The sequence below is a fragment of the Taudactylus pleione genome, unplaced genomic scaffold, assembly GCF_031769625.1.
Source record: "Taudactylus pleione unplaced genomic scaffold, aTauple2 ptg000156l, whole genome shotgun sequence".
Classification (NCBI taxonomy): domain Eukaryota; kingdom Metazoa; phylum Chordata; class Amphibia; order Anura; family Myobatrachidae; genus Taudactylus; species Taudactylus pleione.
In genome coordinates this window covers 15,402,242-15,428,622 of record NW_028284558.1, presented here as the reverse complement: position 1 = coordinate 15,428,622, position 26,381 = coordinate 15,402,242, and the positions used below count along the sequence as shown (strand labels likewise).

At 42.8% G+C, this 26,381-nt stretch overlaps 1 protein-coding gene across 1 annotated transcript in view; it reads right to left on the bottom strand.

Annotated features, from left to right (window-relative positions):
* Nucleotides 1–22,285, bottom strand: part of THSD7B (thrombospondin type 1 domain containing 7B) — a 651,631-nt gene extending 629,346 nt beyond the window's left edge. Inside the window, exon 1 of the mRNA XM_088474863.1 lies at nucleotides 22,006–22,285. The gene's annotated coding sequence lies outside the window, so the exon portion shown is untranslated. The remainder of the gene's footprint in view (nucleotides 1–22,005) is intronic.
* Nucleotides 22,286–26,381: the final 4,096 nt, after the last annotated feature.

The window sequence follows — 26,381 nt, the reverse complement described above, 5'->3', positions numbered from 1 at the left end:
AGGAGTAAATGTAATAAGAATGCTAATACTGCTGACTAAATGCTGCTCCTGCCTCACTGATTATCATAGTGAAGCAGGAGGCATTTAGCATGGCATGTACTAATAACCCTTGCGCTGAAGAGGGTGAGAGAAAACCCACCCCTCTGGCGAAATGCACAGTCAAGAGGCCTATCCTTTAGCAGATCTTTCTCTAACGATGAAAGACAAAAGATTATCCCTTGAAAATTCCTGGGGCTGCGGTGACAGATATCTGTCATGTACATGACAGATTTTTGGAACGACGAACGACGAACGATATTGCATGACATCATTCAGGGAGTGGATTTTTTTTAATGTTTCTATGAATTTTCATAAAAAATATCGTTCGTCATTCGTCGTTTACCGCTTATAAACTGCCAGATATTTCTAATATCTGTCAGCGATATGCGATAATTGACCAACATGTTGGAGAGGCGAAAGACACAATTTATCGGCTGCGGGAGTGCGCATCTGTCTTCATTCAGGGCCTATCCATAAGCAGTTAAATTGAACAACTGAACGATATATTGTTCAGTAGTTCAATTTATCTGCTAATGGATAGGCCCCTTAACGCTGTCATTAGAAAACACTGCACATGTGCAAGAAACTGGCCTCAGCTGCAGCAGTGGGAATATTTTTGTCCAAACTTTATTAACAACCGGACAAAAGTAACAGAGCTCACTTCCTGCTTCTCACTAGTCTTCTCGTCAGTGGCAGATAACAGAAGCTAGAGGTGACAAAGCCGGCACTAGAGAAGACAGCTGCCGGTAAGTGACAGCTAAGAAGTGTTTTATTCCTATTCTTGTGCAACCAAATAACCTACTGACTGTGGGACTAATTCATTACGGATGGCTATTGCGATCGCAGCTGTGTATACGCACGTAGGTCTGCTGCAAAAATATGCTAATGACTGCAATCGCTCAGCTATTATAGAGACGCCCAAAGTCAGCATAGAGATGCCCACTACCGCTTTCTCACATCTGTAATACCTTGCAATCCTGCGTATACATTGGGAACATCGAGTAACATCTCCCCTCATGCACAATTACAACAGGTCTGACCATACTCAGAAATTGCTAACCTCGTCACACATAGTGAGCACACAAGCTTTGTATTTCGTCGCAGTGGCAAATTCATGCACGGACATACAACGGTGTTCAAACGTACAGGCACGCCTGCGTTTCTCCGGCCACTCACCCGTCACCACCCCCAAACGCTGACGTCCTGTCCCTCTGTCTGCGATAGCCTTGTATCTGCGCAGGTGAACGCAATACTAACTCACACACGTGCAATGCGATGCATACGCATGCGCAGTACGCACCATCGACGATCTGCGTACACTGTTGCAGTTGAATTCCGTAATGAATCAGGCCCTGAATCCAGTGCTACGTGCACAGCTTGCTGACCCTAATGTCATCTGCAAACTATACATCTAAGGCAAAGCCGTAACTAGACTTTTTGGTGCCCTGTGCCAGAAAGAGCAATGGCGGCCCCCTCATTTTCAAAGGGACATAATGCACCCAAAAAAGGGCCATGGTTTCATGGGGGAGGGCCAGGGAGAGGCCAGGAGATGCTGGGGATGAAATAAGAGGACGCTACAAGCAAGATTGATAATAAACAGAAATTTGACAGACCCAACAGACCCCTGACCTGTGGTGCCCTGTGCGATGGCAGCGGCCGCACTACCCTAGCTATGACCCTGATCTAAGGTCACTTTCTTCTATTGTTGTTGACAGATTGCTACCATTCAGTTTACATTATGCTTTTGAACTTGTATTCCGCATACATTAATCCCCATTGCATCCCATTTACATTTCCAAAATGTAGATTGCCCCTCTTCACTCTTTAAATCCATATTCATTGTTTATGCCTTCTGTGGTATCAAGTCTTATCCACAGTGAATACATTAAGCAAAACAGGACACATAATACCTGAAATGCTCCATGGGTTTCCAGCCCTTTACTCCAGCTTATACCATTGGCTTGTCAAGGCACGCATGCTCAGAGGAACTGGGCTTTCTGTTCCACTAAGCAAAAAAATTTTATAATAAAAAAGTAAAATAAATTTAACTTAGTTTAAATAATAGTTAAATATTTTTAAATATTTATAAAAAAAGGATTTCAAAATTCAAGTAATGGGCAAAGGGAAGGACAAAAACCCTATCACTAGTTTTTTTTGTGGCAAAACATTAGTTAATTTAGATGTGTACTATCTGAAGCCCATTGACTTTTGTATCTATTTTTAATTGTGTGAGTTCAATTAACACTTCTTATATAGTAAATATAGATTTGATGATGCAATTCGTGGCATTGCACATTGGGGACACGGCTTAATAAAGAGAATAAAATCACCATGCCCACCTCAGATGTCCCGCTTGGACCTTCCTCTCGCTAGGATGGCAATAGCAGGGCATAATACTGTAGAAACAAAGGACCTGATTTCAATGGTGGCCGATTGGTGCATGCGCAGGATCTGTACTGGACATGTGGCCCTGGCTCCCACTGCACATGCAGGCTGGAAATAGGACATACTGTACCTTAGGTGATTATTATATACTGTACAGATACCTTTACATCTAAGCTATTTCCTTAATAATCAAATTACTAATTTTGTCCATGTGGCATATAAAACTCCCGCAACAGTATCGCTTACAAGATAGACAGTTCACGGAGCTTATTTCCTTCACTACAATGAGTAATTACTTTTCTCCACTGGCTGAAATAAAACATATTATAGGGGTGCAGCTATGCTCGAGGACCCTGGAGAATACTACGGTAACTTTATTGACCATTAAAAACCTGATAGTGTCATGTAAGAGTGAGGGTAGATAGTAAATCAATAGGTAGAAATCCCTGTTGAATGTAACAGAACTTTGTACAGGTACCGTATGTGTAACTTTCATCATTAGATTTATATGCAGTTTGATTTTCATTGACGTTATTGTAAATCAAGTCTTCAATGTCTACACTCTGCTAAAAAAAACAACGGAGCCGATATTTTACCCACATTCTGCTTTCTCAAGTTCTGGCACTGCTGATCTTAAATTAATTTTCACATCCTGCTTCCGTGCACAGTAATTAGATTAGGTGCCTCGGAAATAATGTCACATACTTTATATAGTACAGCCTCAGGATTCCAATATTATCACCTGACTAGAGAGCCTACAAGGTGCGAATATTCATCCACAGTAAATGAGCCCCGGATATTACCCAATTATCCCATTCTGTATCAAACCAGTACAATCAGGAATTTATTCTTGTTACGATGATGGAATTTACGGACCCTCAACCTTCCCTATTATACAGTATATAAATATTATATACAGTAAGCTAGTAGCATACTTGTTGCGCTATTAAATAGATGCACAACTATATCTATCACATTTCTTTCTGGTGAGATCGGGGAACTTGCCAGTGTCTAAAGCTGCAACATAAGTCCAATTAACCCCTCCACCTTATTCCTAAGTAGCGCACAAACACCATCAAACTTTTATAGTAAGCTAGTAGCATACTTGCCTACTTTCGAAAAAGTCGGCTGCCGGCCACCAGGAAGAGAGGAGGTGGGCCTGCACGGGTAGTGCACACGGGCCCCCTCCTCTCTCAAGACGCCCCTGATTGTGCCTTATATCCAATGCAAGCAAATGGCACTAATGATCCCATTTTATTAATATTATTGTTTATTTATATGGCGCTAACAAGTGTTCGCCAGGACAAGGACATGAATAATATACATTGCTACATTAGTGACCATAACAACCCAAATAGCAACAGCATAAGCAACCAAGTGTTAGGTGCCGCAGTGGGGAGTAAGGAGTAGATGAAAGTAAAGTAAGGAGAGCTGGAAGGCTTTGATAAAGTAGTGGATCTTGAGAGCCAGTTTGGATTGTAGAGAGGTGGAGAGTCTGATGGGGAGAGGAAGAGAGTTCCAAGGTGGGGAGCAGCACAGGCAAAATCTAGGAGGTGGGAGTGGAAGTAATCAGTTGTAAGGAGAAGCGACACGCATTTGTTAAATGAAGAGAGTGGACAGGAGAATGAAGGGAGATGAGGTCAGAGATGTAAATGGGAGAGGGCTTTGTAGGCCAGTGTAAGAACCCTGAGTTGGGTTCTGAAGGGGAAGTGGAGTCAGTAGAGGGTTTGTAGGAGAGGGGAGGTGGATGTAGAACGTTTGGAGAGGAAGATAAGCTGAGCAACAGCATTGAGAACAGACTGAAGAGGAGAGAGAGGGGAGTTGGGAAGGCCAGATAGGAGGAGGTTACAGTAGTCCAATCTGGAGATGACCAGTGAGTGTATGAGGGTTTTAGTAGCATGCTGGATGAGAAAGGGTCTGATCTTGGAAATATTTTTGAGATAGAAATGACAGGACTGCAAGAGGTGCTGGATATGTGTTTTGAAGGCGAGGGAGGAGTCCAGGATAACTCCCAAGACAGTGCACTTTGGGGCTAGAGGAGATAGTTGTGCCATCAATTGATAAATAAATAGTGGGAAGAGAGGTTATGTGGGAGGGTGGGAAGACAATCATCTCAGTCTTAGACATATTATGTTTCAGAAATCGCTGGGACATCCAGGAAGAGATAGTAGAGAGACAGTTGGAGATATGAGTGAGGAGAGAGGGGGAGAGGTCAGGGGAGGAAAGGTAGATCTGAGTATCATCAGCATAGAGATGATATTGGAGGTCAAAAGAGCTGATGAGTTCACATAGCGAGGACGTATAGAGGGAGAATAGGGGAGGTCCAAGAACAGAGCCTTGGGGAACACCTACTGTAAGAGGATGTGGGGGGAGAGGAGCCATGAGAGGAAACAGGGAAGGATCGGTCAGAGAGGTACGTAGGAGGACAGGTCAGTGTCACATAGACCAAGGGAGTGAAGGATTTGCAGCAGAAGAGGGAGGTCCACAGTGTCGAGAGGCTGAGGAAAATGAGCAGAGAGTATTGGCCATTTGAATGTATATATCTCTGAATTCTTTTTTTCCAAGCTACATATTGGGGGCAATGTGCAATCAGGGAGATTGCTGGATTCTTTAGGGAGTCAGGGAGATTGCTACTATTTCAGGGAGTCTCCCTTACAATCAGGGAGAGATTTCAAGTATACTAGTAATAATATGGCAAGAAATGCCGGTAAGTTCGCAATGATGTGCGGTAATGATCTCATAATAAATGTGATCATTAGTACATGTATTATAAAGATTAATAAAAAGCTTTCTTATTGGAAGCAACATTTAATTTTCATAATGGAAATATTTTACGTGCACGGAGCAAATATTTAGGCATGTGTTTATGTTTTGAAGTAATCTGTCAAACTGTAAGTAAACAAGACATGAAAACACTTTATACACAATTATATCTGGAATATCACTTCAGAAAGTCAGATTTGCAAAGGAAAAGCATGCTAATTTCCCTAAAGAAACACTTAATATGACTTCAAAGGGAAGTAACCCTTTCAGTCTAATCTGAACTATGCTTCCTTTTGTTGGAAATGATGTGTGTGCAGATATTGATTCTTCAGAGTTATGTAGGCACACACCTGCGGATGAATAAAACTACGAACAGCCCAGTTACATAAACAGTGGAATTGGTTTATTTATAGAAAATAGGTACAGCCGTACTCACTGTTATACACACTGGTAGATGGAGCGTAGCTTGAGCGAAGCAGGGTTCTTACAGTTCACCAGCCAGTGAGTGAATGCTGCTAACAAGTAGAGGTGCGGGGATGATGAGCTTTATGCAGTTATAATATAAACTGGGGTCTCTCTGGAGCTAAGAGGAAGACATCTGTCTCCCACTGTGACACTCTTGGATGAATGCAGTCACATGTGCATGAGCACATCAGGTTGAAGGACAGATCTTCCTGCAGACTCTGGGTCCTAGTGCCCAGCATGTATGCACAGAGGGGCTTTCTAACACCTGTATATAAACATTTTTTTTAGTGATTAATTTATTAACAGAGTGGTCACTAATACTTAGGGTGAGACGTATTAATTATATTTTGCCTTCAATCTGTCAAAATGCATTAATTAATTGGATTGTAATGTGAGTGTCCAGATTAAGGCCCCTAATCATTATAATGCAGCAATGACACATTTTTCTCTACTTATTGCAGTGCTAAAAATTTTTTTATCTGTGCAATTTAACAATAAAATATTACAGGATCAGCTAAGTAATACTCATCAGCCTGGCAATGCTGGCTTGCAGCGCTGAGTCTTACCTCTTCACTGGCCAGTCTTGGTACATCTACACATGCATACTGGATCTGAAAGTTTATGTGCAATGTATCCAGGGCCGTATTATTCATATTGCTGACTAGGGTGAAGCCTAGGGGCCCCGCAGGGAGAAGTTGCAAGGCACACTTGTATTCAGCTGAGGTTTGTTTTGAGACAATGGAGAGGGGGGAGACAGCGGACCAAGAGCGTACTAGCATCAGGGCTGCTGTCACCACCGCTTCCTGGAGGCAGTTCTCTGTCCTCCAGATCTCAGCACACCAATTGGACAGAAGATTCAGCAGGACTTGCGGGGATTTCAGCTGCCCACTAGAGAGCCACTACCAAGTGCAGAGCAAGGATACCCCAGTGTAGGGGTAAACCCAACTGGATTGAAGATCCGGAGTGCACACACTAGGACAGATGCTGCAGCATACTGGCAAGTGCATAATGCAGGACGGCACACACAGAAGGACATCCAAAACCCTGATGACCACCTTCAGCATGAGGGAAACGTATGGTTAGCACACAATACAGGAAGAGATTCCCCCCAGCTACAGTAGGGTTATCTTACACATCCCATTCCCAGTGTGTGACTGCACTATCAGTAGACGTTACACTGCAGACACGCCACAGGGAGATATCACCACTATTTGGAATATGGGCAATAGACGGGAGGCAGTTATTTGACCGGCGGACTGAATGCCACCGGTCTAAATATTGACACCTAAAGCCCGACACGGGACTTAAGATAGGCATCATAATACCGACGCCTATCTGGATCCCGACGCTGGAAGACAGACAGAAGCCAGACCGATATAGGTAAGTCCAGCGCGTCTTAACTGTTAGCTGCGGGGGGGATGGTTAGGTTTAGGCACCCCAGGAGGGAATTAGGGTTAGGCACCCCCCTGGGAGGGTTAAGCTAGGGGAAGAGGAGGTTAGGGTTAAGTGTCAAAAGGGGGAGGTTAGGTACCCCCCTGGGAGGGTTAGGTTTTGGGTGAGGGAAGGGGGGGTTAGGATTAGGCACCCCCGGGGGAACTTAGGGTTTAGGCACCACCCTGGGAGTTTTAGGGTTAGGTACCACAAAGGGAGGGTTAGGGTGGAAGAGAGGAGGGTTAAAATACTTACCAGCCCCAGTCGGGATATCCTCCTGTTGGGCTTGTGCAGCCGGGATTTGAACCGGCAGCTGAATAGCCACCGGTATTTCAATCCCATTCCCAGTAGAACACCCTACCGTACCAAGGTCAGGCTTTCAGGTGTAGTGGGGTGAAAGACTGAAGTGGCGGAGTGGCCATGGGTTAATCCGGCCCTGATTGGCTCTGAATACTGTGCATGGGTGGATATGGTGGATAAGGGCTAATAGTACAGGAGTTTCTATGGTCACTGGGGGTGAGGAAATGTTAGAAGGTCATCTATTGTCACTGAGGGGTGGGGTGTTCTGTGATAATAGACATCTATGGCCACAGGGCTTAAGGATACAGAAAAGATGGGAAAATGCAACAGGTTGGGATGAAAATGCTGCAGGGCCATCAAGCCTACATTGGAGGAATACTACAGGTAGATCAATTGCTATAGTGAGATCTATGGCTACAAAGGTGTTGGGAAAATGCTACAGGTGTCTGCTAGACACATCCCCAGGGTACTGCTGTACACCCCCTAGATGTATTTTTTTGTTTACTAAAATATTGTTAAGCAAATTTTTAAATAGATGTAATTATCCTAATTAATAAAAAAATAAAGAAAAATTCTTGAAAAAACATTCATCAGATAAGTAGGTGATGATAGGGGAATCTTTATCTCTGGTGTACTAATAGGGTTTTTATTCTCTGCACAATTCAGCCCTAAATAGAGAGGTTATGTGCATGTAATGAATACAGTGGTGTTAAGATGAGTGAAAGTGAAGAGGAATATGACAGAAATAATTTTGTTGCAAAGTTCCAGTAATACAATCTACAAATACCTGTTTTGCTTTGCAATTCTGCGTAATGGCATTCTTCACTGTATTTGTAATTTCTGCATTCCGTATTTTGCAGAATATGTCATCTTTAAATAGAGCTGGGATGATAACAGCGTGAATTTATTCTGTATTGTCGTGTGATTGAAGCACAAGTACTGTAGGATATTCCACGTGGCACACAAAGCCAGTATTCTGCGCAATATTCCGTGCCCAAATGCAGAATGGGGCAAATATTCCACAGAACAGTTGTGAAACGGTTCCTTTATCTCTACAGTGAGGATTTTCTTTAAAAGAGAATAACTCACAAGGTATAAGTAAATGTATTTCATATTCTGTAAAAGAAAATCTCAACAATTTTACCAATGGGGCATTAAAATGTGGTGTTATTTCCTACAATGCAGATAAACCTTCCCAATAGGTCCAATTTATGGATCATGAAAGGGGCAGAGTATAACGGGAAGTACATTAATCTAAGATATTCCTAGCATCAGTAAGGAGCTAATAAACTAGTTTACTGTATTTGATATTACAAACTGCATAATTAAAACATGTGAAACTATGCCATCCCCAATGTTTCCTTACTATTATCAGTTATTAATCAAATGTATCTACATAGCACTAACATATTCCACAGCACTGCACAAATGTCCTTTCACTCCAATCAGTGGGTCCATGTGCGAGTCCAGACCGGAATGCTCACCTGTCAAACCCTGCACAGGTAGTTGCAGACTACAAAGGGGCTCATTCTGAGCTGCTCGCAAAGTGACTATTTGCAGGCAGCCGTGGAAGCCTGATTTGCTACAGTACCTTGTTCTAATGGGAGAATCTGTTGGGCTAATGCGGGGTTTGTGCATCTGCAAGTGGGAACCCGTACTGCCTATTGATGTCATGCCAGGCTCTGCAACCGTCATCATCAGTATCTGAACTTGCACCAGCCACATGTTAGGTGCAAGAGATCCGTCAGACACAGGCTTCCCTTTCCCATATGCACGACTCACTCAGAGCTTTTGATACATGCCCATGACACTCCCACAAGACAAGGCATTTCCGTACGCTAGGATTGTTGACGCCCTGAAAACCCCGATTTCACATTCAGACAGATCCGGCCAAGTTTCGTACAACTGGATGGACATACACAAAAAATGCATACATTGGCATCTGCATGTCCACTGTATGCAAAAACGCGCCATTTGCATCCCAGCGCAGAGATCTGTCCGACTCAGAATCAGCTCAAAACTGTACATAGTCATTTCATCAAAGGAGTAAAAGTATTGCCCAAAGAGGAGTAATTACAAGTTAACCTTTATTAAAGCAGATGGCCTGCATCATTCAGTTGTCAATGATTTCCAGTATTGACTAAGGGCCTGATTCAGAGCCGCTCGCTATTTGCGGTCGTTCGTTCTAAAACAAGGGGGGGCTATTCAAATGAACCGTTCGCTAATTGCGGTCTGTTCACGCCTCTGAGTCTGAACGAGCGAGCAAAACTTGCGGTTGTAATTTTGAAAAATACGCCCCCTGGCCGCTCGCATCCTACGTCATGTCCGCTATTTATTAGATTAATCGAGCACATCGAACAGCGTATGAACTGCTCGCTATTCTTGTGGCTGGTTTTTTCAACCGCTATTTTGCGATCAGTTCGGGGTAAAAAAAAAACAAGTGACGTGGTCAATGACGCTGCTGTATTAATTATGCACACCCTTAAAAAGCCCGTTTTGACTTTTAAGCACGCCTGCGATCTAATTCCACACCCCCGTTTTCAAGCACCTTCCCCTGTTACCACCCACATACGCCTCCTTCTGTCACTCAAACTAGCAGGCATTCGCTATATAGCGAACAAACGATTTTCGGACGCACTGACTGGTTCGCGCATGCATATTACAATCCGTACGCATGCGCAGATGTGCAAACATCGGTCAGAATGAACGAGCGGCCGCTTACGAGCGGCTCAGAATTAGGCCCTAAATGTTATTTGTCATTTCAAGTAGCATAAAATGCTGCCACACTGTCTAGAACAGATGAGACCTTAGGCTTATTTATACCCAGTTACATCCTTAATCACATACAGCATGGTTTATGTATCCAACGCTTTGAAGAGTAAGGAGAGCTGAAAATTAGAATTCTGATACCAATGTAATGAAACAAGTTGGCAATCTTGAACTTTCAGCATTCTCGGGAAATACACTACAGAAGAGGATATTTTTGTAGCGTACTGACCTAAATTTGAAGAACTGCAGTCAAAGTCTGCACAGGACCTAAGTAAATATCCTGGAACTTAAGTTTACACCGTGTACACCCCAGGAGGTTCCTCAGATAGATTCAAGGGCTTCTTCAGTCTCTGTTAAATTTAACAAAAATAACATATTTTTTGATAACTGACAAAACATATTCAAAACAAACCTAAAGTGTTATTTGTTGAAGCCTTTAAATGCACACACTTGATATAAATTTACTCACACTGGGGGTACTGTACTTTAAAAAAAATGACAAACATTAGGAACTCCTCGCTGGCTGCCGGCGAGGAAGAGAAAACCTTTGCATAGCAGTGGGGTTTTGCCGGAGCTATGAATAGAGCCCTAGATTTATGAATTGAGATGCACCTAGAATCTGTATTATGGCGACAAGCAACTTTTAATTAATATGTTTAATAAAACATATAATGTTAGGCTATTAAAGCATGAGATAATTGGTGGAAGATAAATAGGAAGCTGAGCTTTTGAATATTTATAGGAGAAAAGACTACAAAGAAATAGATTGTGTATCATTCTCCTAAGCACACTATTAAGGGGGGAATTCAATAGGTGCGAGTTTGCAAAAGGTGATAAACGCACACACTTCGCCTTATAACTCACACATATATAATTGGAAATGTCAATTTGCACTACTCGCAGTAAGAGTGTGCGAGTTTTGTCCAAGAGCGAAGAGGGAATATAGCATGAAAAAGTGGGGAGACCTTCCTGGACCCCAAAAAAGTGAAAACTTTGTTAGCAGAATCATATAGAAATCTGTTAGTGGCCATAAGGAAAGTACTTTACGCTTTTGAAAAGTGTCAAATGGCCGATCCGTGCATTTTTTTTTTTTTAAAGTCAAATGTAAAAAGCTATTTAATTTTGTATAATTACAAAGGAATTAAATGGAAAATGCAAAAAAAAAGCTGAAAAAAGATGCTTTAGGGGTAATTTGAGACAACCTTAAAAAATCTAAACAAATTATCATAAGCAATTACTGTATTTTTCATTGAAATAAATACTTTTATTACATTTGGGGTACATTATTTCGATTAAAAGCTTATGTCCATAGGATTCTGAAGCAAGTCCCGACATTTTTACCTTAACATAAGCTATTCCCTACCTTTTCACCTGCTTAAGGGGAGTGTGAACAAATACAGGAGAATTTACTCTGAAAAAGAAATGTGAGCTTGGAGTTGAATTGCAAATGTTATTCACAATGCAAATTTGCCATGAATTTGCCTTGCGGGACCAAATTCACACCCGACTGAACTCCTCCCTAAGCATTCAAAAAATGAAAAGACAGATATTGTAAATCATCTGGCCAGGCCCGCCATTAGGGGGGGACTGTCGGGACTGGAGTCCCAGGCCCGGACACTTGGGGGCCCGCCCGCTCCTACCGCCTGGCGCCCGCTCCTACAAGCCCCTTGAGTTAAAAGTGACAGGCTCAGGTTCCCGCTCCAGCGCACTGCCCACTACTTACCCCCCTGCCGGCATCCCTGCCACTTTCCCTGCACAAGAGTGACAGGCACAGGGCCTGCCTCCAGCTCTGCCTCCTACCTACGCCGTAGACGCAACTGCTCACCGCTGATACTAAACCACCAATCCGGGACTGCAGAAGGAACGCCCAGACCGCAGGTACCATAAACACCAGTCCGACCCTTTTGCAATAGGGTGCATGGACGGGAAGCAGAAGGAGGGCACGAGCAAGGCAATGGTGTCATTTGTTTATATCCCTCATTTTGAAGAGCTTCCAAGGGGGACCTGTGGGAGGTATATACCTGAATTGGCCACATATACTTTGGAATAGGAACTATGGCTAGCTAGACTGGGAGATTTTGATAAGGAATACAGAACTTGGAACTTGCATACAAAAGTGATATATGCTTTGAAAAGAGACATTTTTTATTTTCAACTAATTTTTATCATTTTTTCATATTTCACAATCAACGGACACCTCCTACCATCCGGCGCCTCCCTAGTCCCCCCCTAGTTGCAGCCCTGCTAATGTTAATAAACTGACTCCCTGGTTAAGCCAATCAGCTGTATGGACTCACCTCCATATGCACGCTTGCTGCACACTTATGGCACTCAGCACATTAGTCAAACTCTACCAATACAGCGGACTGCAGCAAATATTATAAATATGTCTGCTGCAGTCCTCTATTTTTGACCGCAAAATCAGCCCTCATCATGATCGTGTCTTATGAGTCAGCCCATGAGTGCAGAAGGCAGATTTTGCTTGCACCATAAGGCGGTGCAAACAGAATTTGCATACTGTAACTGGCTGAAAATCCATCTGTAACTGGCGTGTAATTCAATCCGGAGGCAACTAAAAACATTTTAAATGAAAATTAATTACTGTTAATTTATAATTAATTAAAAAACACAATTTTTGCTGGATGCTCATTGTGGGGGCCTCACCGCATATGGGTAGGGCCTCGGCGCAAGCGTTTTGTGTTGTCATGTTTTGTCATGATCTTAATGTTTATTATCGAAGAGAGCTTTAGCAGGCTTTGCCAGCATTCTCAGCTCTCTGACTATACCAAATTACGCAACAACATTCACTTCTGTCTTCCAACTATGTCAAAATTATGACTTTGCAAGGACCCTGCTGTACTGTGAGCTGACAAAATATTACACATGGAATGCTTCTCCAAAAGTTTTTCTGCGCAGAAAACAGGGAGTCGCTGTAGATGGTCATCCACAGAGCAACAGAAGCTCTTGGCCGTGTTTACACTGTACATCCTACAAGTTTTGAATGCTTCTATCTCCGAAGTTTGCTTTACACCATTGCAGGTCCTACTTCCTTCGAAGACCTTAGGACTGTTGATGGGGAAGTTTGTCACACTTTTCATGAGGCCTGCCTAAGGAGAGGTTGGTTGGAGGATGATGTGTAAATAAACATTCTTAAAATCTCGGGCAACGCCGGGTACTCCAGCTAGTTGTAGATAAATGTAGAGTTATGCAATTAGGTCATAGTTACTATGCTACTTACACATGAATGGATTACAATGGGATGGAAAAGGCTTTAACAATACAAGGTGACACTAAGCTGATTTATGGTACACAGTGCCAAACAGCAAAGATGAATCAATTCCTATGATACATAAAAAGATGTATAAATGTACATGATCTAGGCATAGATATACTATTGTATAAGTCACTTGTTAATTCACATGGGCTACAGTTTTGGGCACCACTCTGTTTATTAAACTCCACGAATTTGCCCTGTGTGTATACATGGTGCATTCCTAGGAAATGTTTCATACTGTTTGCTTATCACAGTGGTGAAGGAGTGTTTGTACTGGGAATGAGCACACTCCAGGCTGCTAGGGAGTGATTCAAAGATCCCTCTCTGGTGAAAAACTTTTTTTAAATGTGGCCTGTAGGCTATATTGGCTAATGCCATCTGAGGATGGCTTTATATCAATGGCATATCTGTAATGGGTGCAGGATATGCACACACTGCACCCATATATAGTGAAACTTACCTCTCCGAGGTCTCCAGAGTGCTACTCTGCAGTGCTAGGCCGGCACTGCAGAGCAGCAAAAATCACAGGAAAAAAAAAATCACAGGAAAAATGGCGGCGTACCATATTCCTGATGACTTGCGTGTGTGCAGTAGAGATGTCCCCAAGAATAAGGCTTTGGCGCCATTTTCCCGGAGACCCGCGCATTCACAGCAGATTCTGGCACCTAGCCAGAATCTACTGCTCTGCCACACAGAGTCTGCACACAGGCATTCTCCACTCTTAAAACACTCCTGCATTATACTGGGGCAAAGATCTAATTATCAAAGCTTTTTGGAGCTTGGCAAATTGTTCCTTTGTTACTTAGCGGAACATAGGAGATATCTTTCATATCACGTACAATCAGCCTTTGGTAAATTGCAGGGACATTTCAATCATGCAGAAACTTTTTCTCGCTTCTTTTAAGGGCAGAACAAGCTTGACAAATACGCCCCTTGGGACATTAAATTCATTAATTAAGGGAATGGAAAAAAAAATTGTAATTCAAGGACACAAAAAATAGGTTTACAACATTGGGGAAAAACAGCTCCTTTTTAATTATTCAAGGACAATACAAAGATTTTTTTTATTTCTTTGAGAAAAAAAAAAGTTTGTTTTAAAAGAATACTTGGATCTGACAGGTGAGAACTTATGAAATGGTCCATACAATAAAAAGATTTGTTTGAGTAACAATAGTGATGACCATACATATTATAGCCTATTATACATTTAGAAAATGCTTAAGTATGTATTTCTATAGTATTAACATTTTAAAATATGTATTTAACATGTAAATTAAATGAAACAGGTTTTTATACCTTATTTTCCCCCCCTCAAATTAGTAGAACTGAAAGCCCAAAACGAACACACACATGCAATATTGCAGATATTGGCCAGTGGGAATCGGTATGAATTACCGCCGGACGCAGCTGGCCGACATGGTTGAAAATTCAGATCGTCCCAAGGTAAGTATTTACTAACCTAACCTCCCCCCTAACCCTCCTTAGGGGTGCCTAACCCTAACCTTCCCCCCAGTGCCTAAACCTAACCCCCCCTTCCCCGCCGCCTTAACCTAAGTCCCCCGGGGGATGCCTAACCCTAAGTTCCCCCCGGGGTTGCCTAACCCTAACCCTCCCTTCCCCTAGCCTAGCCCTAACCTCCCGGGGGGGTGCCTAACCCTAAGTCCCCCCCGGGAGCCCTAAACCTAAGTGGGCTGTCCGCACTCGGCGCCCGACATCTCTTAGATCGGGATGCCGGGCGCTGGTATCCTGGCATCGGTAAAACAACAAGCGTCTAGGCTTCCCGACTGCATACCGGCCAGTGAAGTGGTAAGTTAGCTCTTTACAAATCAAGCCACTATCGATTGAGCAGCTAAGTCACACTAAGCTGCCTTGGCGATAGTTTTTGCATATGTAATTTAATACTTATCGCTGTGATGGTGCAGGTGATAATAAATAGACCCCCAGTGGGTTTCTATAAGGCCTATTTATTTTTACTCCACCGAAAATGGTAATTTTTGCAGTATTTATGGCAAGCTTATTTTTCACTCCTATCTACACTAACTCCAGAGATATTTCTGATAACTCCAGTACTTACTAAAGTACCACGGAGTAATCTAAAGAACTGTTATCCCCATAGTTCACTATGTTGGTGTGATATGGGATTATTTACTAAAATAGCCCTGATAAATAATCCATCTTGAGATGGTATTAGCCACTGTAGCCTACCAGCAACTTCAGCTACCGCTCCGTCAGCCTATACTAGAAGTGCAGTAAAATGGCCGCTCGTGTGCAGTAGAGAGGTTGGGTGTTGTGAACCTGGAAGTAAAGTGTTAGCTGAACCTATCACTCTAGTTTTCACTCTTCTCGAGAGAGGGCTCTTATGGGAGCTGCTGTCTCAGAAAGAGATATTTAATAAATCGCTCTGAACATACATTACTTATTGCTGCGATAAGCAGCGGTAAACAATGACACTTCTCGGGGCTAAATTACAAAGGGTCATAAATAGTACACAATGTCCATTTGTATCAGGTTAATGCAAGCACATTTCACTTTATCCTAGTCATAGGACAGTAAATATTTTTTTTTAACCTCAACAATCACATAATTAATAGTCCTCCTTCTTACTGGGTATTGCAGTAAAACAATGCATTATGATTTAGATGAACGTAGAACTATGAATTACGTGGCCTTGAGGTGACAATACTGTTACACAACATTAGTCAGCTTGGCTAAGAGGTTAATACATGTCCTTACTCATGTAATAGCCTGTGAAAATCGTGCTGTGTATACAGTATGTGTGTGATCTGTCTACATAGGTACAAGTCAATGCCATCACCAGATTAATATATATGTAATATAACAGCAAAGGCCTCTTAGAGTCTTGCATGCACCAATGCTTTGTGAAATCTAATAAAAAAACATGTTGGAAATGGAATATATCCTATTTTACAAGTGATTACCACACTGGGTAAGCTGAATATACGGACATGCTTCATCCATCACTCCCTGACATTGCTGCAAGACTTACTGAAGATGCTTGATATATAGAACACCTTGGACATTGATAGAAACTGGGGAAGAGCAGTGTGGTGACAAAGTGGGGAGGGGGCATGTATGAGAACTGGTGCTCTGATTGTGCAAATATGTCGCTGTAACCCATAACAATGAAAAAGGTGCTTTAAAGACTAAACTTACCCTGAAAATGCAGACGCACTGTTCCATGAATAATGTAACCCCATCTCCAGTACAATACCACGTTTCACTACATCTACATTCTGCAGTGCGTGGCAGGGTCCACGCTGATACAATTCACATGAAACTGCATCATCAATGCCCTCTTAATTTGGAAGGGGGTGAATTCGGAAGGCTGAGCTACTCTCTTGGGGGTATGGGAGAGCTCTCCTGTATCTGTGAGTCTGTTGCAGGGCCATCTTAACAAATGGGCACATTGGGCAACTGCCCAGGGCCCCACAATTCTGGGGTCCTACGAGCAGGGGCAGGGTGGGCTAGATGCCATCTACAGTGACCACTCGCTTCATGCGTAGGGCAGCCAGCTGAGAGGCAGGCTGTGAAAGATGCTCCCCAGCTGCTCTGTTTGTGAATTACACACAATCAGAGCCACCAGGCAGCATTATCTACCTGCCTCATAGCCTGCAGCCCCAGACAAGGATTAAGGAGGGGCCAGAGGGGACACTTCCCTCCTAACCCCCCTCATCCTGGGGGTCCCTAAACTTTAATCACAGCTGCAGTGCAGATCAGAAATTGCACTGTGAACAGGAGAATAGAAGAGAGAGGCGGAGTCCGTAATACTCATTTTACATCATGTGTTATGTTTAAACATTGAGTTTGTTGCAAGTGACCAATAAATCTAAAGGTTTAATTTTATTGACCATTTACATTTTTATTCCTGTGAATGGGTGGGTAGGGTCCCCAATGCATTGTTTTGCCTAGGGCCTACAATGCTATTAAGACAGCCCTGGTCTGTCAGACAACCTGGGAGAGTGAGAAAGTATGTTTCAAACCATATCTAGAAAAGATGTGGACTGTTATACTACATAATATATGTCCAACATACCTGACAACAGCTCAGATATTCAACTCTCAGACACAAGTTTTTGTATCAGTTAGGGTAGTGACTTCCCCCGAAATGTGCTTGTCTGGAAGGATCTGGGTGTGGCTTGGGCATATTTGAAGGCGTGGCATAATTAGTTTGGATTTTCCTATCAAAAATGTAATGTTGACACGTACCTGTATCGTTCAGCATTTTCTTTATCTTTTATGATTGTGCAGTTTCACTGAAGTGGGACTTGTGTATTTAAATAACAAGAGAAGTAACACTGTTACTATTACTACATTATAAATAGGAATCAGGACGAGCTCAATAAAATATGGGTTCTGTTTTGGTGATTTTTCCTGAATAGACTACTTTCTATAAATACTCCATACCAGTCCTCCTAGATATGAGAATGTGGAACATTGGATCATTTAGGGGTCTATTTACTAAGCAGTGTTAGGAGACAGAGTGAAAAGTGATAATAAAGTGATAAGGTGCCAGCCAATCAGCTCCCAACTGTCATCTCACAGGCTGTGTTTGAAAAATGACAGTTGGGAGCTGATTGGCTGGCACCTTATCACTTTCTTTTCACTTTTCACTCTGTCTCCTAACACTGCTTAGTAAATAAACCCCTAAATGTATACCGTACTGTTATTTAAGAATGTGCTGAATTGCAATGTATATTCATTGGTTACCCCAAATGTATATGGAATATTTTCTGTATTTTAGAAATTCATTCAAGTATCATTTATTCCATTGAGAATAAATTGCATTATTTGTCAGGCTTTAAAATATGGTTAGTTTTAGGCTTAGCTGCAGTGGAACCATTCTCTCTCTTTTGCCGCCTGGTGCCTGGGGGTCCTTATGGAACTACAAGTCCCAGCATGCCCTTGACTGGCTGGCTTTACTGTAGCATCAGTTCAATCATCACCAATACAATGTAAATTTTTCTCCTCTCAAATCACCAATGGTTGATAACTAGATGGAACTCAGTTTTAATTATTGACATTTCACTACAGATTTTTATAAATGTTTTCACTGTAACATGATGTTGTAAGTCACTCTGCTATTTTATTGCATAATTCTATTTATGATCATCACTGGAAGCTGCCATATTTAGTGCGTAATCAGTTTAAATGAACCAACCATAGATTGTAATGTAATACAACAACACCACTAAAGCAATATTATCACAATTAAATGAAAGACAAACATGAATTACTTTTCCAAGATGTATCCTTTGATCAAAGTGGTTCTAAGACATAAGAGTACCCATGTTTCATTTAACAGGGGAGCACTACAACACATATTTAGTGAAATGAACTACTGTAGGTATCCAGTGTAATAGCCCTTTAAAGAAAAACTTTAATAGTACTGCATTCTAACACAAAAAAATGCCACCCAACTTTACCTTTAAACTAATAATTCTTGGGTGGGCTTTTCTCTGACATCCAAAATAAAATTCACAGATAACAGTGCCTGCGATATTCAGGGTTGTTTAAATCTCATTAGCCAATGTTTAGAAGCAATGACCAAGGAATATGTTGGTTTTTCGTAACCTACAGTGATTTCCAAACCGCAAACCTGTGCAGACACTACAGAATCAATGCTTCTGCTGTCAAACTGATCCAGTTGGTAACAAATGCTTGCTAATCCTAGTGTAACCACAGACAAGTTTGGGGCTAAAGGGGGTTATGGATGTTTGCAATCCTGTTTCTAGGAAAGTAATGATACATAGATAGAATACAACAATAAAAGGAAGCCATAGCCTTACCACTGGTAGCGCTACAGAAGCCACTGCACTTGTCCTGTGACTCCTAGAAGGCACTGCACTTGTTCCTGTGATTCCTAGAAGGCCACTGCACTTGTTCCTGTGACTCCAAGAAGGCCACTGCACTTGTTCCTGTGACTCCTAGAAGGCCACTGCACTTGTTCCTGTGACTCCTAGAAGGCCACTGCACTTGTTCCTGTGACTCCTAGAAGGCCACTGCACTTGTTCCTGTGACTACTAGAAGGACACTGCACTTGTTCCTGTGACTCCTAGAAGGCCACTGCACTTGTTCCTGTGACTCCTAGAAAGCCACTGCCCTTGTTCCTGTGACTCCTAGAAGGCCACTGCACTTGTTCCTGTGACTCCTAGAAGGCCACTGCACTTGTTCCTGTGACTCCTAGAAAGCCACTGCCCTTGTTCCTGTGACTCCTAGAAGGCCACTGCACTTGTTCCTGTGACTCCTAGAAGGCCACTGCACTTGTTCCTGTGACTCATAGAAGGCCACTGCACTTGTTCCTGTGACTCCTAGAAAGCCACTGCACTTGTTGCTGTGTTGGTGTGTGACTCCTAGACTATTCCAGAACAGGAAAAGTTTGGTTGCCATGTAAAAGTCATTGGACCTCATTCAGAGCCGGTCGCACAGAGCGTGCGTTCGGTCTGAATGAGGGGAGGACCTCTTGAATTTTCAAGACGTCCTCCTTTGCGACCGCCTAAGGTGATGGTCGCGATGGTCAAGACCATCGCGACCTTCGGAGCTTATGACGAGACCCTAGGGTAGGGTCTCCCTTGTCGTAAGCCCCGGAGAGCTTTCGGCTCTGTCTGAGCCGGAAGCTCTCCACTGACATCACTAGTGATGTCAGTGGGGCCGTCCCCAAACGGTAGGCATTCCCATTGGAACGCCCCCGTTTGGGCTGCCACCCCCCCGGCCCGCCTTCCAAACGGGGCGAGCTGTCAATCAACATCAACAGCTCGCCCCCTTTGGATCGAGACCCGCTACAACCGGCGCTGTCGGTCGTAGCGGGTCTCACGCATGCGCACGACGGCGCCGACGCCGTCGTGCGCATGCTCTGTGGGGGGCCATCGACCCGGTCCGAGCGCATCGGCGCTAACGACCGGGTCTGAATGACCCCCATTGTTCACCCGTTGCGATATCAAAAGTGGAATAATGGGTGTTCAGTATTTATTCATTTATTTCTTTTTGAAAGTAACACAGACCATATGTGGAAATTTAGCGGCTGATTCTGAGTTGATTGAATCTTTTTCTATGGATGCAAATAGTGAGGTTTAGCGTACAGCACATGCGCAGATGCGAATGTACACATTTCTACGTATATCCAAACTATTTTAAGTTTAGCTGGATCTGTCTTTCCATTAAATCTGTGTTTTGGAGTGGGATCTGGGCGGCGACAAAGCATTTGCATAGAGCTGTTCTTAATTATGGGAGTGTCATGGGCGAATAGATGAAACTCAATGAAATTCTAAGGTGTGCATATGGAGAAAGGAATCCTGATACAGATGGATCCCTTGCACCCAGCATTAGCCTGGGGCAAAGGCTTACACTAATGTACAGTAGTTAACCTTGGAGAAGCCCGGAGTTATCTAGCTGACCAGGGGGAGTGGGGAGGGGGGGGGGGTAGTTGGCTCTCCATGTCATGTCATTAGGCCCTGGCTCCATCACTGAAAAATTATTTGATTTGCGTAACTTTAGCCCCGCCCTTCCATACGGACCCGCAAATTCCCTGTATAATCTTCCCATCCTTCACTATCAAGTGCGTGGGATGCAGGAGATCTGCCTACTCTGTGAGGGGTGTGGATGACTACACGAAAAATCAGAAGCCTCCCACAACTTCAGGGAGATTAAGCAAGTATGGCTGACGGCTGTGGCAGAAAAACAGTGGGCGGAGCGGCTTTCCGCTTGAAGTTGGGCGGATCATCGCATTAGCCCTACACATAAGGTGGTACCTCATGCAAAAATAGCCCCTATTCGCCCTACTCAGAATCAGCCCCTCAATTTGCAATGGTCCTTAGCTTTTTCGGCAGCATTTTAATGCGACTCTCATTTCTGTGAGTACCATCATTTTGGAGCAGAGCAATAGTAGGTGTTTTGTCCATCAGACACCCACTACCAAATAATACATTCATTATTCAAATGGAGCCAGTGAAAAATAGAACATACAGTATATGTGAAGAATGGCTACACCATGAATATAAATGTTTGAGAAAAGAGAAATGCCCCACATTGTCTAAATGTGGCACAAAGCATTATTAGACATAAAAAGTCTCTATATATAGAACAGAATGTTAACTGTATTACATATGGAGCAATACAGCTTTTCTATATGTGATGATCTTGCTATTTATATAGCCACTATAAGATCATGCTATGACTTTCAGGAGAGATTGAAACTTACAATATTACCTTGTAAATATTATAATAAAAGTCTTATCCAATACGGATAAATCATATAAGCCATTCAGGTGAGGAAGAAAAGAAAATTATGCTTCAGGACTCCTGTATGCTTGTCACCTATTCTTGTCACCTATAGGACCTGTAACATTTTACTCCCACCACCTGTCACTTACTATAATGCATGCTTAGGCAAGCGGTGGATCTGGAGCTGTTGTGGAACTACAAGTCCCAGCATGTCCTGCCAGTCTGAGGCTCAGTGCATGCTGTCCACTGATTGCCTAAGCCTGCTAAAGAGCAATACAGTTAGAAGTGTACAAACAGGCAAATACTGTATATGAAGAATGCACCACCGAACAGTCACTTACCTTTCACAAGATAATGGGCATGGATTACCAGGACTATGTGCACCGTACAAAATGTATTAGCATATTGGATACTGCAGGATCATTGCTGGAATGTGGGGACGGAGCATCTTCTGAAAGTCAGGAAAGTAACTAGCTGTTATCAAGGAAGAATCCAGTAGATTAGGAAGTGCAGGGGTTAATGGGACCAGACCTGCATTGATTTGCAGCATCCGTTTCTAGAGTGAAGTATAATCCACTTTCGGCAAAGGATGGATGTAGAGCGATGCAGATGCCCAGACAGAGAACATCACACACAGCTCACGCTCAGTGAAACACTGAAAGACTCTGCTTCCAACCCCAATCCTCACCAACAGCAAGACACTCCTCCCAGCTATGATGCCATCTGTCTCCTACTGAAGTCTCGGGGAAATATGCAGTATAATGAATGCACACATCCCTCTGTTACACTCAGTACAAGTTATACTATGTAAACTGAAGTCGCACTACACACACACACACACTGACAAGTACATCAAACAGATAGCATGGCTACCTGAGAGTTCTGTGCTTAGTATCACCTCTACTCTATGTAGTGTCTGATGATTGTAATTAGTTGTATCAGTTCTTATTCTATAGAAGTATTTGCTTCAGTAAGGTACTGAGGAGCTCATTCAAACCCTCTCACTAGATGCGTTCGCTCGCTCCCTGCGTATGCAAATCCAGCACACGCCCAGCAAGGCAGGCGATCGCATGGCAAGGCAATAGCACACCCACTATGTCTTGGCGTGCGATCACTTAGTGTATGCAGACGCCCACCAGCCATTCATAAGACGCCCACTTGCGCACGTCATCTCCTGGAAGTGCTTGAAACCATTGGTACATCGAGCACCAACGGATGCGATCGCAGCGCTTAAGGTTGACCATACCCTGCCGCAAGCACTGCGCTCACTTCAGTGTGAATTTCAACCAGTTGACGTGTACAATGACGCTGCCTGTTAATTATGCATGCTTATGTAACGGCGTTGAGACACTCAGACACGTCTGCGTTCGCACCTCCACTCCCCCATTTCTAGTGGCCTGCCCCTGTCACCACCCAAAAATGGCTTGACCTGTCACTCATTCAGCTGGGCTGTCTATGCTTGGCGAGCGTATGCTTCCCGATCTCTCGCTGAGGTTTGCGCACGCGCAATGCGATGCATACGCATGCGCAGATCGCAACTATCGGTCAGCTACGACCGTTCGCATCATAGCGAGAGGGTCTGAATGAGCTCCGGAATGAATAACTAACATCTTTTATTCTGTGACCGTGCTGCTCTCGGTGTTGGCTCCTATTCTGTGTAGCTGCACAATCTCACTGCTATACTTCTGTATGCTGAATATGCATACAGCTTTATTTGTCTGTTTATCTGCCAAACACTTTTCAAGCTGCGCACTCACTCCCTGTCAAAGTCTGCATCTCGCTTTGCCGGTTGAGAATCCACCTGAAAATATACATGGGGGAAAGAGTGCAATATTACACTAAACTAAAGTCCATAAAAACTACAAATTTAGGCCACTTCATTATATTTAAACTTTTTTTACTATTTTTTTACTCCCTAAACACTGTTCAGTTTGGCCTAATTGATGTCTTACAACTCACATGAATGAAGAGTGTGGGGCACCTGTCATTTTCGTGTTTTTGAATATTTTTATCACAGTAAATTATGTTGTAGAGTTTCAGCATTAGGGAATGTAGGCTAATGCAGGGCATAGGGGGCACAAACAAAGAGGCCAGATTATCCTCAATAATGTGTTTTCAGGTTTATAAGAATAGAGAGGAGAGAAGGGGGGGGGGGGGGGGGCAAACTTGCATATGGCTCCATGGGATTATAATCCACTTCTACAAGATGACAGAATTTTATGCAACTGGCAGGTTGAAACTATCCCAATAAAATGTCCTGACCGATCTCTGGCTATTCATCCCTAAATTTGCCATTTAAACAACTTCATCTGCCAAAATTATACCTCAATGTTCATATGTGAGTAAAAGTAAGCCAACACTCCTGATCCGCCTAACTCCCACTGGTTAGTACAAATTATTACAATTCCACAGATTCAACTATCTTGGCCCAAATATTTGCGCACTTGCCTGTAATATTGGCTGCATCTGCACAAAATATTATGCTTAACATCATAAAAGAGGATTTGTATTGGGGATTTGCACTATGACACGGTATATGAGCCTTACTAAGTAAAATGAGGCATGTAACCTGGAGCACCATTTTGCCCACATTGAGGCTGTTGTGGAGTTGGACACATTTTGAGCTAAAAGTGAAGAGGAAACAGAACAAACATACACATTTTGCGCATGTTGCAGAGCTGAACGAGTCTCAAGATGCCTCCAGCTCTGCTCTGCAAGGGTAATACATATGCAAATTTAATGCCAGGAGAGAACAGTCGTATAAGCATATTTGCCTTCACCCCTGGAAGGTGCAGGAGACTCCCAACTTTTCAGGTAGTCCCCAAAACCCCCGAAAGAGTGGGTGGATCTCCCACATCTCACCCATTTCCTAGTGAAGTAGGCAGAGTGAGGAGATAATACTGGGAATCGCGAGTCCATATGGTGAGGGCGGGACTAAATTATATGAATTACGTAATGACGAGAAGGCACCGCCCTCGCTCCCTGAAATAGTCAGCTGCATCTCCTCTGGGCTTCTCCCGGGGAGGAGCAGCTAAAAGTTGGCAAATATGAGTATATGCATCAGCTTTATGATGCATATGAAGAGTGATGTGTGTGCAGGTGTTGATATTGCAGAGTTATGTAGGCACTAGAGATGAGAGCGGACCCCCATGTTTTGGTTTTAGTTCTAATTCATCATTGTGTTTTGGTTTTGCCAAATCCACCCTCACATGTTTTGGATCTGTATTTTTTTTTTCAAATTGATGAAAACAGATGTCATGTAGGCCTGTTTATGTTCATGTAGTATTAGCATTAATTTCCAGTCAGTTTTGACCACTTTACAGCTCACAAAATTGTTTTCACTCATATTGGGCAAAGACTGGCTAGCTAACCTAAGCAACAGAGCAGCAGCACAAATACACGGTAGTTTAAAAGAATATAGCACATTTTTGAAACATTGCGGTGCAGCGGTGGCAGACAGGATGGCAGGTTAATAAACTTTACAACTCAATAGAAATAATATTTTTTTTAATCAAGAAGTAGATCAGAGGCTCAAGGGCAATACAGGGAAATGAAGGTTGAGTATATAATGGAAGGCAGGTAAAGCATTGGGTGATTGATTGATTGAATAATTAAGAAAATTTAGTTTGAAATGTGGCCTTGTGAGATCAGCTTTTCAGCAATTAAGAAGAGAAAAAGCAATAAAAGAATACAATGTTGTTGTTAATATAGCCAAGGATTCCTGACAAGGAGAGAAGCTGACCATATTACTTCCCTTCCTCTTTCCTAATTGGATAACAACCCCTGTAATACATTTATGAATTGCACCAGGGAGTCTGAGTATGAGGGGAACTAACACAGAGGCCTGAAGGCAGTACAGGGAAAAGGAGGTGGAGTATGTAGTGGGAGGCAGGTAAAGCATTGGTTGATTGATTAAGAAAATTTAATTTGCGAGATCTGTTTTGAAGCAACTGAGAAGAAAAAAGGGCATAAAAGAATACAATGTTGTTGTGGATTCCTGACAAGAGTTGCAAGAGCAGCTGGCCATACTACCCCACCCCCCTCCTTCCTTATTGGGTAACAACCCCTGTAGTACATTTATGAGGTGCACCAGAGTATAATTATATTGGGAACTAGCTCAGAGGCCGAGGGCAGTACAGGGAAATGGAAGTGGACTATGTAGTGGAATGCTGATAAAAAGGAATGATTGATGGATTAATTAAAAAATTTAAATTGAGATGTGGGATTGTATCTTCTTGTTCATATAGTACTATATACTAACTATAGTACAGAATAGTACTAAATATGCTCCATAATTCTGTTAATTTTTTTAATATTTTGTGAGGGACCACATTAATTCTTATTAAAATTGTGTTGCAAATTAGCTATGTGTTAGAGCAATAACTAATAAAAATGATTGTATTTGCAAGAAACACCATCACCAATGACCCCATAAAATACAGCCCATAATGAAAAGAAAAGCAGGCTATGATGAAATTGTCCTTGGACCCTCCCACCCACACTTATGTTGTATATTAAAAAGGACATGCACTGTTTAACAAACCAAGCAGTTCAGCAACAGGGACTGCTACTTTGTGTTTGAAGTACTTGGTTTGTTTGGGCCCCAACAAAACAAGCTATCAATGGGTTTAAGGTGGCTAACAGCATTGTTAATAAACTCTACACTGGGAAGATGTCATTATCATCCTCATCTTCTCCCTCATCAGTGTTAACATCA